Source organism: Phyllobates terribilis, unplaced genomic scaffold, assembly GCF_046119375.1.
Source record: "Phyllobates terribilis strain yellow unplaced genomic scaffold, ASM4611937v1 Scaffold_4__5_contigs__length_816908805, whole genome shotgun sequence".
In the NCBI taxonomy this organism is placed as follows: Eukaryota; Metazoa; Chordata; class Amphibia; order Anura; family Dendrobatidae; genus Phyllobates; species Phyllobates terribilis.
The window spans coordinates 796,052,080-796,069,735 of NW_027362764.1; the positions used below are offsets into that span (position 1 = coordinate 796,052,080).

Consider the following 17,656-nt stretch of genomic DNA (forward strand, 5'->3'; position numbering starts at 1 on the left):
AGAACTGTGAGTAAATCCGGAAGACTTCACCCCACTGTCTCTGTGAATTATTACGGCTGCGCCATCATCCCCAGCACTACACTGCACCACAACCGCACAGCAACATCTATAATATCACCATTTCCTGCCCTGGAGCAAACTCTGCCTGTGGAGAGCTGAACCAACTCTGCTACACTAACATCAGCTCCAGAGGACCTGCTCCGCAGCGGCGGCTCACTTTAGCCGTCACGAACTGTATATAAGAACTTTAATTCCCCTGTAAATATCCCCTTGTATTGACCGCCCTGGGTCACAGACCGGGTCACCGCTACTGTGACATCTCCCCTAGCAGTGACCGGCCCGGCACTGAGTACCCCACAGCCCAGGGGGTGCGTCAGAAGACTAAATCCATCTAGTTCAACCCAAAGAGAAACATTTTGATCCAGAGGAAGGCAAAAAAAAACATGTGGCAAACACTAAGCTCCACATTGGTAAAAAAAATTCCTTCCTGACTCCACATATGGCAATCAGACTAGTTCCCTGGATCAACGCCCTATCAAGGAATCTAGTATATATAACCTGTAATATTATACTTTTCCAGAAAGGCATCCAGGCTAGTGATGAGCGAGCATGCTCGACACTGCTCGGTACTCGCCCGAGCATCTCAGTACTCGAGATGCTCGGAGCTCGCCGAGCACTTGCGCGATGCTCGGGCGGGAGCTCGGGTCCCCGTCCTGCATGTTTGGCGCTATTTAGAGCACCAATCATGCAGGGATTGTCTGCCACTCACTGTAAAGTCACAGCCATGGTGGTTGTGGCATTACAGTGATTGCCCAAATCGATGGGAACAGTGCTCACAGTGAAACATGAAAAGCCGGCAGTTCATCAGCGGCATACACCGGTACCCGACAATTTAGAACAGAAAGAATAGAGCATCACACATAGATTAGATAGATAGAAACATGTCAGTCACATATATAATAAGTACAGTGACAGTGTTGGTTAGTGTACTTGTTATTTAGTGTTAAAATAAAGGATTTATTAAAAAAAAATAGTAGTGTTTTCATGCACCCGTCTCTTTAAAAAAGCCGGCAATTCATCAGTGGCATACATCGGTACCAGACAATTTAGAACAGAAATAATAGATCATCACACATAGATTAGATAGATAGAAACATGTTAGTCACATATATAATAAGTACAGTGATAGTGTTGGTTACTGTACTTGTCATTTAGTGTTAAAATAAAGGATTTATTAAAAAAAAAATTGGAGTAGGGTTCCCCGTAATTTTAGTCTCTAACGGAGGTTAAGCAGACGGCTGGGGCAGATGTTTGAAGCCTGGGAAGGGTATAATACCCACTGAGCTTCCCAGGCTTCTAATATCAGCCCCCAGCTGAATACCTAGCCTTTACCAGCTATTAAAATGGGCGACCCCCCAAAAAAATGATGTGAGGTCCCCCCTATTTTAATAGCTAGCAAAGGCTAACCCCACTGTTAACTGTGACCCAGTTTGAGTGTTTTCCATTAATAACCACCCTTTGTTTCCTATCACTGAGCCAGTTCTTAACCCACTTACATATATTTTCCCCTATCCCCATTGTTCTCATTTTATGTATCAGCCTTTTGTGTGGAACCGTATCAAAAGCTTTTGAAATGTCCACATACACAACGTCCACTGCATTTCCTTGGTCCAGTCCGGAACTTGCCTCCTCATAAAAGCTGATCAGATTAGTTTGACAGGAACGGTCCCTCGTAAACCCATGTTGGGTCATGAGGTTCTTCTTCTTCAGATACTCTAGTATAGCATCTCTTAGGAAACCCTCCAGGATTTTACCCACAGTAGAGGTTAAGCTTACCGGCCTATAATTTCCAAGTTCAGTTTTTGTCCCCTTTTTGAATATTGGCACCACATTTGCTATACGCCAGTTCTGTGGTACAGACCCTGTTATTATGGAATCTTTAAAGATTAAAATAATGGTCTATCTATGACGTTACTTAATTCCTGCAGTACTCGCGGGTGTATCCCATCCGGGCCCGGGGATTTGTCACCTTTAGTGGTTTTTAGATGTCGCTGCACTTCCTGCTGGGTTGAGCAAGGGACATTTAATGGAGAATTTTTGTTATCACTGATCATGTTTTCTGCGATTTTCTTTTGTAAATACTGTTAAAAAAAATCATTTAGCATATTGGCTTTTTCCTCATCCTCATCCACCATTTCACCCAGACTATTTTTAAGGGGGCCAACACTATAATTTTCTAGTTTTTTACTATTTATGTAGTTAAAGAATATTTTGGGATTTTTTTTACTTTCTCTGGCAATGAGTCTCTCTGTCTCAATCTTTGCTGCCTTGATTTGTTTTTTACAGAATTTATGTAATTTTCTGTATTTATTTAATAATAAATACCTACCTACTTGCTTTAGTTCTCTAAATGCTTTCTTTTTGTCACTTATTACTCCGCTTACAGCTCTATTTAGCCATAGTGGTTTCCTTCTATTTCTAGCATGCTTATTCTCATAGGGTATATATTGTGCTCAGGTCCTATTCAGGATGCTAATAAATGTCTCCCATTTGCTTTGTGTAGCTTTATGTCTCAGGATATCGTCCCAGTTTATTGCACTAAGATCATCTCTCAACCGTTGGAAATGTGCCTTCCTGAAGTTTAGTGTCCTTGTAGCCCCTCTACTACACATCTTATTAAAGGATACATGAAAACGTATTATTTTGTGATCACTATTACCCAAGTGACCCCCTACTCGTATATTTGATATGCAGTCTGGCCTGTTGGTTAATATTAGGTCTAGCAGTGCCCCCCTTCTTGTTGGGTCCTGAAACAGTTGTGAAAGGTAATTGTCTCTCATAGTTGTCAGTAACCTATTACCTTTGCTTGAACTACAGGTTTCTGTCCCCCAATGTATTTCAGGGTAGTTAAAGTCCCCCATAATAATGACTTCTCCTTGAGTCGCTGCTTCATCTATTTGCTTTATGAGGATATTCTCCGCTGCTTCCATTATTCTTGGAGACTTATAACAAACCCCTATCAGTAATTTATCAGTAATGACTCTGGCTGCAGCATTAAGGATGGACTTGAAAGGGGAGAGTTGAGTGAGGAGGACGCCAATTAATAGAGAGCTACAGTAGTCAAGGCGGGAGTGAATCAGGGCAACAGTGAGGGTTTTTGTTGTTTCCAAGGTGAGAAAGGGGCGGATTCTAGAGATGTTCTTCAGGTGCAAGCGACAAGAGCGGGCAAGAGATTGTATTTGGAAGGTGAAGGAAAGATTGATGTCGAACACAACACCCAGACAGCGAGCCTGCTGGATAGGTGTTATTGTGGTGCCACACACTGAGAGGGAGATGTCAGATTTAGGGAGGTGAGTAGACGGCGGGAGCAGAAGAAGTTCAGTTTTGGAAAGGTTGCGTTTCAGATAGAGAGTGGACATGATGTGAGAAACTGCGGCCAGACAGTCACTGGTGTTCTATAGTACAGTGGGGGTGAGGTCAGGGGATGAGGTGTATAGTTGTGTGTCATCAGCATAAACATGGTATTGAAAGCCAAATTTACTAATGGTCTGTCCAATTGGGCCATGTAGAGAGAGAAGAGGGCCAAGGACTGAACCCTGAGGAACCCTAATAGTGAGAGGAAGGGGGGAAGAAGTGGAGCCAGCAAACGATACACTGAAAGAACGGTCAGATAGGTAGGAGGAGAACCAAGAGAGAGCAGTGTCCATTATGCCAATTGAATGGAGCGTAGAGAGTAGGAGGTGGTGGTCAATGGTGTCAAAAGCTGCAGAAAGGTCAAGAAGAATGAGAAGAGAGTAGTCACCATTACGTTTTGCTGTCAGAAGGTCATTAGTTACTTTGATATTACTTTGACAAGTATTTTTGTACTCGCTTCGCTATATTTGGATGTCCCGCCCTGCAGTTTTGGCGCCTCCTTCGCAGCCACTAAACATGCTGGCCTTCTTAACCAATCCCAGTAATGCTGCAGACATCTTGGTTGTGGCACTACTGTGATTGGTTTGCCGCCCAGCGTCATAGGGTCTATTTAAGCCCTGCTGTCGCCATCTTGTGCACATTGCGTCCTGAGCCTGCGTTCTATGAGCATAGGGAGAGATCGCTGAGCTGCTAGGGAGAGATCGCTGAGCTGCTAGGGAGAGATCGCTGAGCTGCTAGGGAGAGATCGCTGAGCTGCTAGGGAGAGATCACTGAGCTGCTAGGGAGAGATCGCTGAGCTGCTAGGGAGAGATCGCTGAGCTGCTAGGGAGAGATCACTGAGCTGCTAGGGAGAGATCGCTGAGCTGCTAGGGAGAGATCGCTGAGCTGCTAGGGAGAGATCACTGAGCTGCTAGGGAGAGATCGCTGAGCTGCTAGGGAGAGATCGCTGAGCTGCTAGGGAGAGATCGCTGAGCTGCTAGGGAGAGATCGCTGAGCTGCTAGGGAGAGATCGCTGAGCTGCTAGGGAGAGATTGCTAACCTGCTAGGGAGAGATCGCTGAGCTGCTAGGGAGAGATCGCTGAGTTGCTAGGGAGAGATCACTGAGCTGCTAGGGAGAGATTGCTCAGCTGCTAGGGAGAGATCGCTGAGCTGCTAGGGAGAGATCACTGAGCTGCTAGGGAGAGATCGCTGAGCTGCTAGGGAGAGATCGCTGAGCTGCTAGGGAGAGATCACTGAGCTGCTAGGGAGAGATCGCTGAGCTGCTAGGGAGAGATCCCTGAGCTGCTAGGGAGAGATCACTGAGCTGCTAGGGAGAGATCACTGAGCTGCTAGGGAGAGTGTTTAGGCCTCTAGATAAAACAAAAGCCCTTTTAAGGGCTACCTGCAGTGTGTACTAGTTCAGTGCTTAAAGGAGCCGCTCACTAGCTCCATAATAGCACCAAAAAATAGCTATTTTCAGAGCTAAAGACGCACAACAAAGTCAGAGTACAGGGAGGGAGAGATTGTGGATTAGGTAGGGAGAGGATAAAGTGTTCTTCCAGTGTCCATCTTAAATCAGCTCTTGTCAGAGGCAAAGCAATATTTTTCCAGCACACAGAGTAGTAGCATTTTGTGCTGCCTTTTTTTTAAAAGCACCGGTCTATTTTCCCCGCTGTTTTAGGGGTCAGAGCCTGCCTTCTGCTGCCACATTAGTCCACATAAAAAGGCGTTTAGTGCCCTAAACAAAGCAGTAGTCCAAACATTTCCTACTGCTTGATACCAAGCACGCACCAGGCCATTTTCCCCGCTGTTTTTGGGGTGACAGCCTGCCTTCTGTCAACATCAGTTCCCTTAACCCTTTCGCAACCCTGGGATTTTCCGTTTTTGCGTTTTTTGCTCCCCTTGTTCCCAGAGCCATAGCGTTTTTATTTTTTGTTCAATATGGCCGTGTGAGGGCTTATATTTTGCGGGACGAATCGTACTTTTCAACGCCCTTACTAGTTTTACCATATCGTGTATGAGAAAACGGGAAAAAAATTCCAAGTGCGGTGAAATTGCAAAAAAGTGCAATCCCACCAAAGTTTTTTTTAAATTTTTTTTACCACGTTCACTGAATGCTAAAACTAACCTGCCATTATTATTCTCCAGGTCATTACGAGTTCGTAGACACCAAACATGTATAGGTTCTTTTCTATTTAAGTGGTGAAAAAAAAATCCAAATTTTGCTAAAAAAAAAAATAGCGCCATTTTTCAAGACTCTTAGCGTCTCCATTTTTTGGAATCTGGGTCAGCGTGAGGGCTTATCTTTTGCGCGCCGAGCTGAAGTTTTTATTGATACCATATTGGGGTAGATCCGATGTTTTGATCGCCCGTTATTGCATTTTATTGCAATGTTGAGGCAACCAAAAAATGTAATTCTGGCGTTTAGAATTTTTTTCTCGTTACGCCATTTACCGATCGAATTAATTCTTTTTTATATTGATAGATCGAAAGATTCTGAACCCGACGATACCAAATATGTGTATGTTGGGCTTTTTTTTATTAGTTTATTTTGAATGGGGTGAAAGAGGGGTGATTTAAACTTTTATATTTTTTTATTTTTTTTAATATTTTTAAAAACATTTTTTTTTTCACTTTATGATTGCTTCTATTGTCTCCATAGGAGCCTAGAAGCAGCACTTGTCTGATCGCCTCTGGTACATAGAGGTGATGAGCAGATCACCTCTACGTAGCAGAAATGGTCCTGTGCTATGAGCGCCGACCACTAGGTCTGTCGAACCCGACAGTAACATGAATGTACAGTAAGTAATACATCCATTTACGGGGTTTGTACTGGAGACTAGGCGTCCAGTTACGAACTCCGAACTTTACAGTTTGGGTTCGGACATCCTCCTCTGTCCTATTTTGTCGGCCACAGTATCGTCCGTCTATAGATGGGTCTTCTCCTAGATCACATCATTCTTCATATACTGTTCATTTTGTTGTATAAGAAAAGCCTACAGAGTTGTCAGATTATGAAATATTGACGCTGGATGATCTAGTATCTACGACCATTTCTTGATCAAAGTCACTCAGATCGCTCATTTTTTTTTCATTTTAATGTGGATTCACATGAAAACCAGATAACGGTAAACTCATCCCTTGACCTTATATCTGGGGACACCTGTCTAATATTCAGCCTGGTAAGCTCCAATCTTGAAATGGCAGGTGTCTCTAATAAAGTGGCCATTCAGTGTATAATACACATAATTAACAGGGTTTTCAATTTTCAGTAAACTCATCCCCCAACTGCAGTTTGTTTTAGGAAAAACAGTCTGGATTTTACTCGCTGCCCCTGGGTCTAATGCTGAGTATCTGCCGCTGCTTCCATATCTGTTATTGTCTGCAGCGCTGATGTCACATCACCAATGCTCTAGTCAATCAACGAAACCAGCGACTCTGCCCCAATAGACAGCATGAGCTGCTGATGTCACTAATTGGCTGCAAGTTCTGTTAACGTGACGTCAATAAAAGACACCGGAACATCAATCAGTTGTGCTTCCATACTGGACCCGGGGAGGGTGTGTAAAGTACAGGTTTTTTTAAACAGCATCTGGGGACAGAAGTGTTCTAACCTCTGTAAGCATCAAGTTGAGGTAGAGTAGTGTAACGGGTCTGGGAGGTGGAACCACAGAGCAACTATACAAAGGGCAGTCCTTGTAAGGAAGCGGGTGACACCCAGGGAAGGCAGGCAGTCACGGCTAGTGACGGGGACAGTCTCTGGGTAAGAGGGCAGGAGGTCACAGCAAGTGACGGGGACAGTCTCTGGGTAAGAGGGCAGGAGTTTACGGCAAGTGACGGGACAGTCTCTGGGTAAGAGGGCAGGAGGTCACGGCAAGTGATGGCTAAGCCTCCAGGTAGGCCAGCAGGCAGGTAGCAGGTGGACGCTCACAGGTGAGCGGGCGAGAGTCTCTGGACAAGCGGGTGGTCACAGCAAGTGACGGCTGAGCCTCCAGGTAGGCAAGCAGGCAGGTAGCAGGTGGATGCTCCCAGGTGAGCGGGCGAGAGTCTCTGGACAAGCGGGTGGTCCCAGCAAGTGACGGCAGAGCCTTCAGGTAGGCTAACAGGCAGGTAACAGGTGGACGCTCCCAGGTGAGCGTGTAAGAGTCTCTGGATGGGCAGGTGGTCACAGCACGTGACGGCAGAGCCTCCAGGTAGGCTAGCAGGCAGGTAGCAGGTGAGCGCTCACAGGTGAGCAGGCAGACGGATCCATAGACAGACTGGCAGGGCTGGTTGGCAGACTGTCGGACCGCAGGAATAACAGCAGATAGACACGAGTCAGGCAGGTATCAGACAGGAAACTGGCAGGTAGCTGGCAGGTAACTGGCAGGTAACTGGAAACGGGACCTGAGGGCTGAAGCAGAGTGATGAACTATGCTACAACATTGCTCGGGCACCTCCCTTTTGGAGGAGGTGCCTTATATATGGAGAGGTCCTCCGGCCATTGGCCGGGGACTCCTTAGGACGGCGCGCGCGGCCCCTTTAAGAGAGGGGGAGCGCACGCACGCGCGCCCTAAGCACAGTGACCGGGGAGGAGCGCGCGCTGCCAGCAGAGCGGGAGGAAGACGCCGGGCACGGAGCGGAGAGGTGAGGGGAACAGCATCCCTGCCTAGCAGGAGGCAGGGACACCGACGCTACAAGTAGTTTATGTCTATGATTAAGCTTTTTGATCTTCTAGTGCCTCACATCACACAAGCAAATGGTCACAGACTGAATGGTTGTTTCCATTCTCAGCCTTTATAGACTTTATAGGATAAATAGGTCTTTAAAGCAGAACAGCTCTGTTGCAATGGCTGTCCACTGGTACTTATAGTCTACCAGTGCAGGTTAACAAAAATCTTAATTTCAGTCATGCTATTCCAAAAAATTTTTTATAACCTGCAAGGACTACAATAACAGTAGACAACCATTGCAACAGGCAGTTCTGCTTATACAAAGTTGGTGAGTGGAAACTGCTTTTCAGACTGTGACCATTGGCTTGTGCAATGTTGTAAGAGGGTGTGCAGTAGAAAATGAGATTCTCCAGCGATGTGCTGCATTTGTGTATGGAGACTGCTACCTACTGCCCAAGCAAAATCCTGTGGAACCAGCATGAAGCGGAAGAGTTTCGGGAAGGACGTCTAGATGGAGCACTGGGTCAGATGACCTTTGTGACACACTTCCCCGATATACGAGGTTGGAGCAGCAAGGTGGGGAGAGATTTGGCGCCATCCAGTGAGACGAACAGGGCGTGCACTACAAGGGACGCTCAGACTGAGACACCGGAATGCACCAGGCGGCTCAAATCAGTGGGTTGTTGTGTGCCTGCCAGAGAGGTTTATATGATGCCAGTCAAGATCCGTGAAACAGACCACGCCGGTCAAGACCTGAGACTCACACTCGCACCAGTCAAGCTTGTGAGGATCAGAGGTTGCGTGCAGTTAAGTACCGGGAGACTAGATCACACATGTATGGAGGAGAGAGGTTGTGGGTGGCTTTGTATGCCATGGTTAGGGTTTTGAACTGGAGTCTCAGGGCAATGAGGAGCCAGTGAAGGGATTGGCAGAGAGGAGAAGCCGGGAAATAGTGGGGGGACAGGTGGATTAGTCAGGCTGCAGAGTTTAGGATAAATTGGAGAGGTGTGAGATTGTTAGAAGAGAGGACACAGAGCAGGAGGTTGCAGTAGTCAAGGTGGGAGATGATGATGGCGTGCCCAAGGGTTTTCGCAGATTCTTGATAAAAGAATGTACAGATCCAGAAGATATTTTTGAGTTGGTAGCAGCCCAAGAATCAGGAGAGGAACCCAAACCCACTCAGATCCTGGGAAGTCCAAGGAACAAATGGGTGCAACTGCAGTTAGTTTTCTCCACAAGTACTTTACAAATCTTGGGGCACTGGGAAGGACTCTTCTTGAAAAACGGAGAGAGCTCAGTGTCACCTGACAAGTGGTGGTTCCAGAGGGGATGGTGGTAAGCCTAGCTAAAGAATTTAAGAGAAAGGAGCCCACTTCGGTACTGAGAAGACCTTCCAATGGTTGCAGTGGCTGGTGTATTGGCCTCAACTACGGCAAACAGTGGAAGAGGCCTGCTGAAGATGTCGACAGTGCGAGTTGACTAAACCCCCAGAGCAGAGAGCCCCTACCCAAGTTAACCGAACCTCCGTGCTCTTAGAATTATTAGTAGACGACTATCTGATGATCAGGATGTCTCATAATGGCTATGAATATTGCTTGGTGATGACCAACCACTTCACTAAGTTCACAGTAGTGACCCCAATCAGTGACAAGATGAAGGCGGAGGCCTGAGCCAACTGTTGGGATTTAATTTGTGTATATTGATGCCCGAAGAGAATACATTCGAATCAAGGGGCCTGCTTCCAAGAGAAGGTAATGGAAGAGTTGCAACATCTCTACTGGATTGATAAGTCCCGGACCACACCATACCACCTCCAAGGGAAAGGAGCTTGTTAGCAATTCTGCAAATATTGCAATCATTGGAAGAAAACAGGAAGATGACGTGGCACGCATTCAGCTCAGTACTGCTGTGGGTCTACAATAATTGAGTCCATGCAACTACTGGTGGACTCAATTATGCAAACCTCCTTTCATCAGCAAGGGCATTGAAGATGAAACGTGGCTGTGTCTTTTAGCATGACAATGATCCCAAGCACACTGCCAACACAACGAAGGAGTGGCTTCATAAGAAGCATTTCAAGGTCCTTGAGTGGCCTAGCCAGTCTCCAGATTTAAACCCTATAGAAAACCTTTGGAGGGAGTTGAAAGTCCGTGTTGCCCAGCGACAGCCCCAAAACATCACTGCTCTAGAGGAGATCTGCATGGAGGAATGGGCCATCATACCAGCAATAGTGTGTACTAACCTTGTGAAGACTTACAGAAAACGTTTGATCTCTGTCATTGGCAACAAAGGATATATAACAAAGTATTGAGATGAATTTTTGTAATTGACCAAATACTTATTTTCCACCAAAATTTAGAAAAAAATTCTTTCCAAATCAGACAATGTGATTTTCAGGATTTGTTTTCTCATTTTATCTCTCATAGTTGAGGTCGACCTATTATGTCAATTACAGGCCTCTCTCATATTTTTAAGAGGGAGAGCTTGCACAATTGGTGGCTGACTAAATACATTTTTCCCCACTGTACCATACATGCTGCTATTCGGTTGGAGTGATCAAGAAAATACAGAATTACTGTCACGGGTGTGTCGCCACGAAGATCGTCACGATTACACAGCCTGACTTCTCGCACTGACTTTTTGGTGCTTTGTGTTTTCGGCAGTGAGGGAGTTAATTCTCTCTCTCTCTGTGCTAGACAAGGTCCAGCCTCGCCCAGCTGCAATCAATGCTGCTGTAGTGAGTCTCCTTCAAATGCCTGCTGGTCTGTTTGGGAAGTGTCGGTGAAAGCATTTCATTCAGACTAACAGAGCGGATCGTGGTGTTTGGAGTTTCTGAGATAAGTGTATTTTGGAGTGTTTTTTCCCTTCCTCGCTTTATCATTTATCTCCTTTCCCGTTGGTGTTCCCTCTGTTGTAGTTGTGTAGTTGTTGTATGCAAGGTGGTTTTGGTTTTTCCCTTGTACTGTCTCGTTCGTCTAAGTACTGTGTGTGGGCATATTATTACTTGTCCCCTTTTGTTGTGATCGGGGTCCTTCTCGGGACTAGATTACTTAGGTGCAGGGATCCTCAGGAGGTAGGGGTTACGCTGGCGGCCTGGACCTCTGTACCTTTAACAGTACCTCCAGGTTGAGGGACTAGTCAGGGCCCCAGCTTAGGGTCAGCTTAGGCCCCCTACCTCCAGTATACAGAGACAGCGTGACATTTTCACCGACCCACTTAGTTTTTCTCCAGCTACCATGGATCCAGTAGCCGGTCTAGCTCGGCAGTTGCAGAGTTTGTCCATGGAGCTGGCGGACGTTAGGTCCAAGGTTTTGCATCCTCAGGAGCAAGCCGGACCAGAACCTAAAGTAGCTCTCCCTGACAGGTTCACTGGGGGGCGGGACAAGTTTTTTGTTTTCCGGGAGGCATGCAAGTTGTACTTTCGGCTGCGGCCTCGGTCATCAGGGAGTGAAGAACAAAGGGTGGGAATTGTCATCTCGCTCCTACAAGGGGACCCACAATCTTGGGCGTTCTCTCGTCCCCCGGGCTCCCCGACTCTCCAGTCAGTGGATAGGTTTTTCGCTGCTCTGGGACTCGTATATGATGACCCAGATCGGATCTCCCTTGCTGAGTCTAAGTTACGTAGGATCCAGCAGGGAGATCGTCCGGCGGAGGAATTCTGTTCGGAGTTCCGTAGGTGGGCCACGGACACCCAGTGGAATGACCCGGCTCTTAGGAGCCAGTTTTGTCATGGTTTATCCGACAAATTACAGGATGTGTTGGCACAGTATGACTCTCCCGCGTCACTGGAAGCCGCTATGGCCCTTGCTATTCGCGTTGACAGACGGCTTCGGGAGAGGTGCGGGATAACTCTACCCCCTGTGATGACTCCACCTCCTACAAGGTCCCCTCATATGGTGGTTCCCCTGGTCAGTCCAGAGGAGCCTATGCAATTAGGAGGGACATCATTTCGGGGGAGGGGACCGGTGGTGCGCCATAAGACAGGAAGGTGTTTCTTCTGCGGGAGAAAGGGACATTTTATTGGGGGGTGTCAATCCCGTCCCTTGCAGAGTGAAGAGTCGTCGGAAAACTGTTGATCCCAGGTTGTGTGGTGGACGGCAATCTGGGAGTAGGTATTTCGTCCCTAGGTTCGTCTCAGTTTCTCGTACCGGCGGAGGTGGTGGTGGGTACGAGAACTGAGAGGATATCTGTTCTTCTGGATAGTGGGGCCGGGGCTAATCTGGTTGATGCTCGGTTTGCCCGGGTTCAAGGTATGCGATTGAGTGAGTTGGCTAAACCCATCCCCATATTCTCGATCGATGCCAGGCCTCTCGGTCAGGGAAGTTTTTTGCAAGCTGTGCATGACGTAAAACTTCAAGTGGGGGCGATACATAAAGAACTGTTGTCTTGCTACGTGTTGGAGGGTCTTCCCACTCCTATAGTGTTGGGCCTTCCTTGGTTTACTAAGCATAACCCGGTTATTAATTGGCAAACCAGAGAGATAAGCCAATGGAGTAAATTCTGTAATAAAAACTGCATGAACACGGTCATCAGTGCGGTTACTCCTTGGGTCTTACCTCCATTTCTGGCGGACTTTGAGGATGTATTCTCGGAGAAAGTGTGTCAGGAACTACCTCCTCATCGCGAGTATGACTGTTCTGTAAAACTGCTCCCTGAGGCCAAGTTACCTAAAGCTAGGTTGTATAACCTTTCTGGTCCTGAGAGGCAGGCCATGAAGGATTATATTTCAGAAAGTCTGGCTAAGGGGCATATTAGACCTTCATCTTCACCGGTGGCTGCGGGGTTCTTCTTTGTTAAGAAGAAAGATGGAGGCCTACGCCCTTGCCTGGATTTCCGTGAACTTAATCGGATTACGGTCCGAGATCCGTATCCGCTCCCACTTATTCCCGATCTCTTTAATCAGATCGTGGGCGCCAAATGGTTCTCTAAGTTGGATCTCAGGGGGGCGTACAATCTGATTAGGATGAAGGAGGGGGATGAGTGGAAGACGGCGTTTAACACTCCGGAGGGGCATTATGAGAACCTTGTCATGCCATTCGGTCTGACTAATGCCCCGGCGGTGTTCCAACACTTTGTTAATGACATTTTTCGCCGCCTGGTGGGACAGTTTGTTGTCATATATCTGGATGATATCTTAATTTACTCGCCGGATCTGGTGTCTCATCAGGAGCACGTTAGGCAGGTGTTACAGATCTTGCGGGATAATAAACTGTATGCCAAATGGGAAAAGTGTGTGTTCGCCGTACAGGAACTCCAGTTTTTAGGCTTCCTGGTTTCAGCGTCCGGTTTTCGTATGGACCCTGGGAAAGTGCGGGCAGTTCTTGAGTGGGATCGGCCAGAGAATCTTAAGGCACTACAACGTTTCCTGGGGTTTGCTAATTATTACCGGAAGTTCATTCGTAATTTCTCGTCCATGGTTAAGCCTCTCACAGACATGACTAAAAAGGGGACGGATTTTTCTAGGTGGTCTGACAAGGCTTGTCAAGCATTCTCCTGCTTGAAAAAATGTTTTGCCTCGGCACCCATACTCATTCAACCTGATGCGTCACAGCCATTCATTGTAGAGGTAGACGCTTCCGAGGTAGGGGTGGGAGCAGTATTGTCACAAGGTTCGTCCCCTGGTAAGTGGCATCCGTGCGCCTTTTTCTCTAAAAAATTGTCGTCCGCTGAGAGGAATTACGATGTCGCCAATAGGGAACTCTTGGCCATTAAGTTAGCTTTTGAGGAGTGGCGCCATTTTTTGGAGGGGGCAGTCCATCCGGTCACCGTCATCACCGATCACAAGAACCTGCTATATCTGGAGTCCGCGAAACGTCTGAATCCCAGACAAGCTAGGTGGTCATTGTTTTTTACCAGGTTTAATTTTGTCGTTACATATCGTCCTGGGTCAAAAAATGTAAAGGCGGTTGCATTATCTCGCAGTTTCCCTGGGGCCGGGAATACGGACGACCCGATTCCTATCCTTCAGGAGGGGGTGGTGGTTTCGGCAGTATGCTCTGAGCTGGAGGAGGAGGTATTGGAGGCTCAGGGGGACGCCCCTGTTGGACCTCCGGGGAGACTGTTTGTTCCAGATCAGTTGCGACAAAAGGTGATCGAGGCACACCATAACTCAGTTTTGGCAGGACACCCGGGGAGTAAAGCAACTGTGGATCTCCTCTCGCGTCGGTTTTGGTGGCCTAACTTACATAAGGAGGTGGTAACTGTTGTCGCGTCCTGTGGGGTTTGTGCGCGCTCTAAGACCTCACATACCCGTCCGTCTGGGGCCCTCTTACCTTTGAAGATCCCGGAGCGTCCTTGGACTCATCTGTCTATGGACTTTATTACGGACCTCCCTCCATCTTCGGGTAAAACGGTCATACTCGTTGTAGTGGACAGGTTCAGCAAGATGGCACATTTTATCGCTCTTCCGGCTCTCCCTAATGCTAAAACTCTTGCGCAGGTGTTCATTGGGGAGATTGTGAGGCTTCACGGGGTACCCTCCGATGTGGTGTCTGATCGGGGGTCCCAGTTTGTGTCCAAGTTCTGGAAGGCGTTTTGTGCACGGCGGGGGATGCATTTGTCATTCTCATCGGCTTTTCACCCTCAGACCAATGGTCAGACGGAACGTATGAACCAGAGCTTGGAGACATATCTCCGGTGTTTTGTGTCAGAGAACCAGGAGGACTGGGCTTCTTTCTTACCTCTGGCAGAGTTTGCTCTTAATAATAGGCGGAGCGAGTCCACTGGTAAGTCCCCGTTTTTTGGGGCATATGGTTTTCACCCCCAGTTTTGTACTTTCAGTAGGGGGGGCTCTTCGGGGGTTCCTGAGGAGGAACGATTTTCCTCATCACTCGCTTCAGTATGGAGAGGGGTGCTGAAGAATCTGAATACTATGGGGAACCGATACAAACGTATGGCTGATCTTAGGAGAGTGTCTGGTCCGGACCTAAGTGTGAACGATCGGGTATGGTTGTCTACCAGGAATATTAAACTTAAGGTTCCCTCCTGGAAACTGGGTCCCAGGTTCATCGGGCCGTACAGGATCAGTTCTATAATTAATCCGGTGGCATTCCGTCTTGACCTCCCCCCTACGTTTAAAATTCACAACGTGTTCCACAGATCGTTACTTAAGAGGTATGTGGCGCCGGTGGTACCGTCACCTTTACCTCCCCCTCCAGTGGTGGTCAATGGTAACTTGGAGTTCCAGGTATCAAGGGTCATCGATTCACGTTTTAATCGCCGGTCCCTTCAGTACCTGGTTCATTGGAAAGGGTATGGTCCTGAGGAGAGGATGTGGGTTCCTGCGTCGGATATTAACGCAGACCGATTAGTTCGGGCCTTCCACACGACTCACCCGGATAAACCTGGCCCTGAGGGTCCGGAGGCCCCTCGTAGAAGGGGGGGTACTGTCACGGGTGTGTCGCCACGAAGATCGTCACGATTACACAGCCTGACTTCTCGCAGCTGACTTTTTGGTGCTTTGTGTTTTCGGCAGTGAGGGAGTTAATTCTCTCTCTCTCTGTGCTAGACGAGGTCCAGCCTCACCCAGCTGCAATCAATGCTGCTGTAGTGAGTCTCCTTCAAATGCCTGCTGGTCTGTTTGGGAAGTGTCGGTGAAAGCATTTCATTCAGACTAACAGAGCGGATCGTGGTGTTTGGAGTTTCTGAGATAAGTGTATTTTGGAGTGTTTTTTCCCTTCCTCGCTTTATCATTTATCTCCTTTCCCGTTGGTGTTCCCTCTGTTGTAGTTGTGCAGTTGTTGTATGCAAGGTGGTTTTGTTTTTTCCCTTGTACTGTCTCGTTCGTCTAAGTACTGTGTGTGGGCATATTATTACTTGTCCCCTTTTGTTGTGATCGGGGTCCTTCTCAGGACTAGATTACTTAGGTGCAGGGATCCTCAGGAGGTAGGGGTTACGCTGGCGGCCTGGACCTCTGTACCTTTAACAGTACCTCCAGGTTGAGGGACTAGTCAGGGCCCCAGCTTAGGGTCAGCTTAGGCCCCCTACCTCCAGTATACAGAGACAGCGTGACAATTACAGTGGGATCTGGAGGACAACTATCCAGGGAGCAGTCTGAATACTTGGGTCCGAAAGCATAGGCACCAACTTCAGATGACAGATGGACCAGAAATTTGGAGAATAGATCACTCTATCATGTCCCCAACACAAGAAGAAAAAATCTAGCCAGAAGACCGTGTGTCCATACGGGCAAAACTGCCGAGAAACAAACTGAACTATCACTGGCAGACAAAGAGAGAACATCTCAACAAGCCAGTCTCTGAAGTCTGGCCTGAAGGGGACGAAGAAACTCTGGTCCAAGTGTTGCATCGGAACATGCTGTGAAACAGAAAGGATCAGAAGGATGAAGTCTCTGGAGGAACCACATGACACCACTTTGGTCAATCAGCGATACGGGATTTCAGAAAAAGGTGGCGGCCATTAGCGGCTCATCTGCCGCACGGAGGTCAGAGGCGATGCAGCCGGGAGATGACCTCGCAGCAGAAGTACCCCGACCGGCGGTGCCGCTGATCTCCCGACGGCAAGTGTGAAGGGACGACCGGGGAGCGGCGCCGCCGGTCGGGATGCTTCTGCTGCGAGCAGCCGGTCGCGACCAATCAGCGATATTGGCGCCAAATTTAAACACCGCTCTGCTGATTGCGCCCGGTCGGCCGCATACATATTCTAGAATACCCGATGCGTTACAATCGGGCCACCATCTAGTTGCTCATGTAAGGGATTGTGGACTTTCCTCTCTTTCTTCTGTTTCTTCTCCATTGCACCTGTAATTTTTGGCTTGTAATATTCCCCCACGTCACATTGATATAGTTAAAAAGACATTTCAGCAGCCTCATCTGATTCCCGTTACCTCCTTTATCTTCAGCAGGAAATAGTCTATGAAGTCCCGGGGTGACTCCGGATTCAGAGTCTTTTTGTGCTGCTCTATGTACTTTGCCACAAATTTTAGTAGATATTCGTTTTCTTTAAACATTTTCTTCTTGATGATCGTAAACTTCAGAAGAATTGGGACATTATTGCAGACCTGTAGAGGACAAAATATATCAGGAATACAAGCAAGAAGAATGGAGACGAGATAGATTTGTTCCCTCTAAGCCTTTTGTAAATTAGGAGCCGGGGGGCCATTTGGACTAATCTGGACAATCTATAAAGGTGGCCCCAACACTCCCAAATACAGGAGTGATTATTCGGGTGTGTTAATTCCGTGAGACAATACAAATGGCAGTCCGAAATCGGGCATACGATCGATATGTTCTCCTATAATAAATTGTCCTGGGCTTCTATATACAGTAGGTACGGAAAGTATTCAGACCCCTTTAAATTTTTCACTCTTTGTTTCATTGCAGCCATTTAGTAAATTCTAAAAAGTTCATTTTTTTCTCGTTAAAGTACACTCTGCACCCCATCTTGACTGAAAAAAACAGAAATGTAGAAATTTTTGCAAACTTATTAAAAAAGAAAAACTGAAATACCTATGGTCATAAGTATTCAGACCCTTTGCTCAGACACTCATATTTAAGTCACATGCTGTCCATTTCTTTGTGATGCTCCTTGAGATGGTTCTACTCCTTCATTGGAGTTCAGCTGTGTTTAATTAAACTGATAGGACTTGATTT

The 17,656-nt window shown here is 47.3% G+C and overlaps 1 pseudogene; it reads right to left on the reverse strand.

Moving 5' to 3' along the window:
- The window catches only part of LOC141264728 (cytochrome P450 2C25-like), a 97,095-nt pseudogene extending 79,815 nt beyond the window's left edge, over positions 1 to 17,280 (reverse strand).
- Between the last annotated feature and the right edge of the window lie 376 nt (positions 17,281 to 17,656).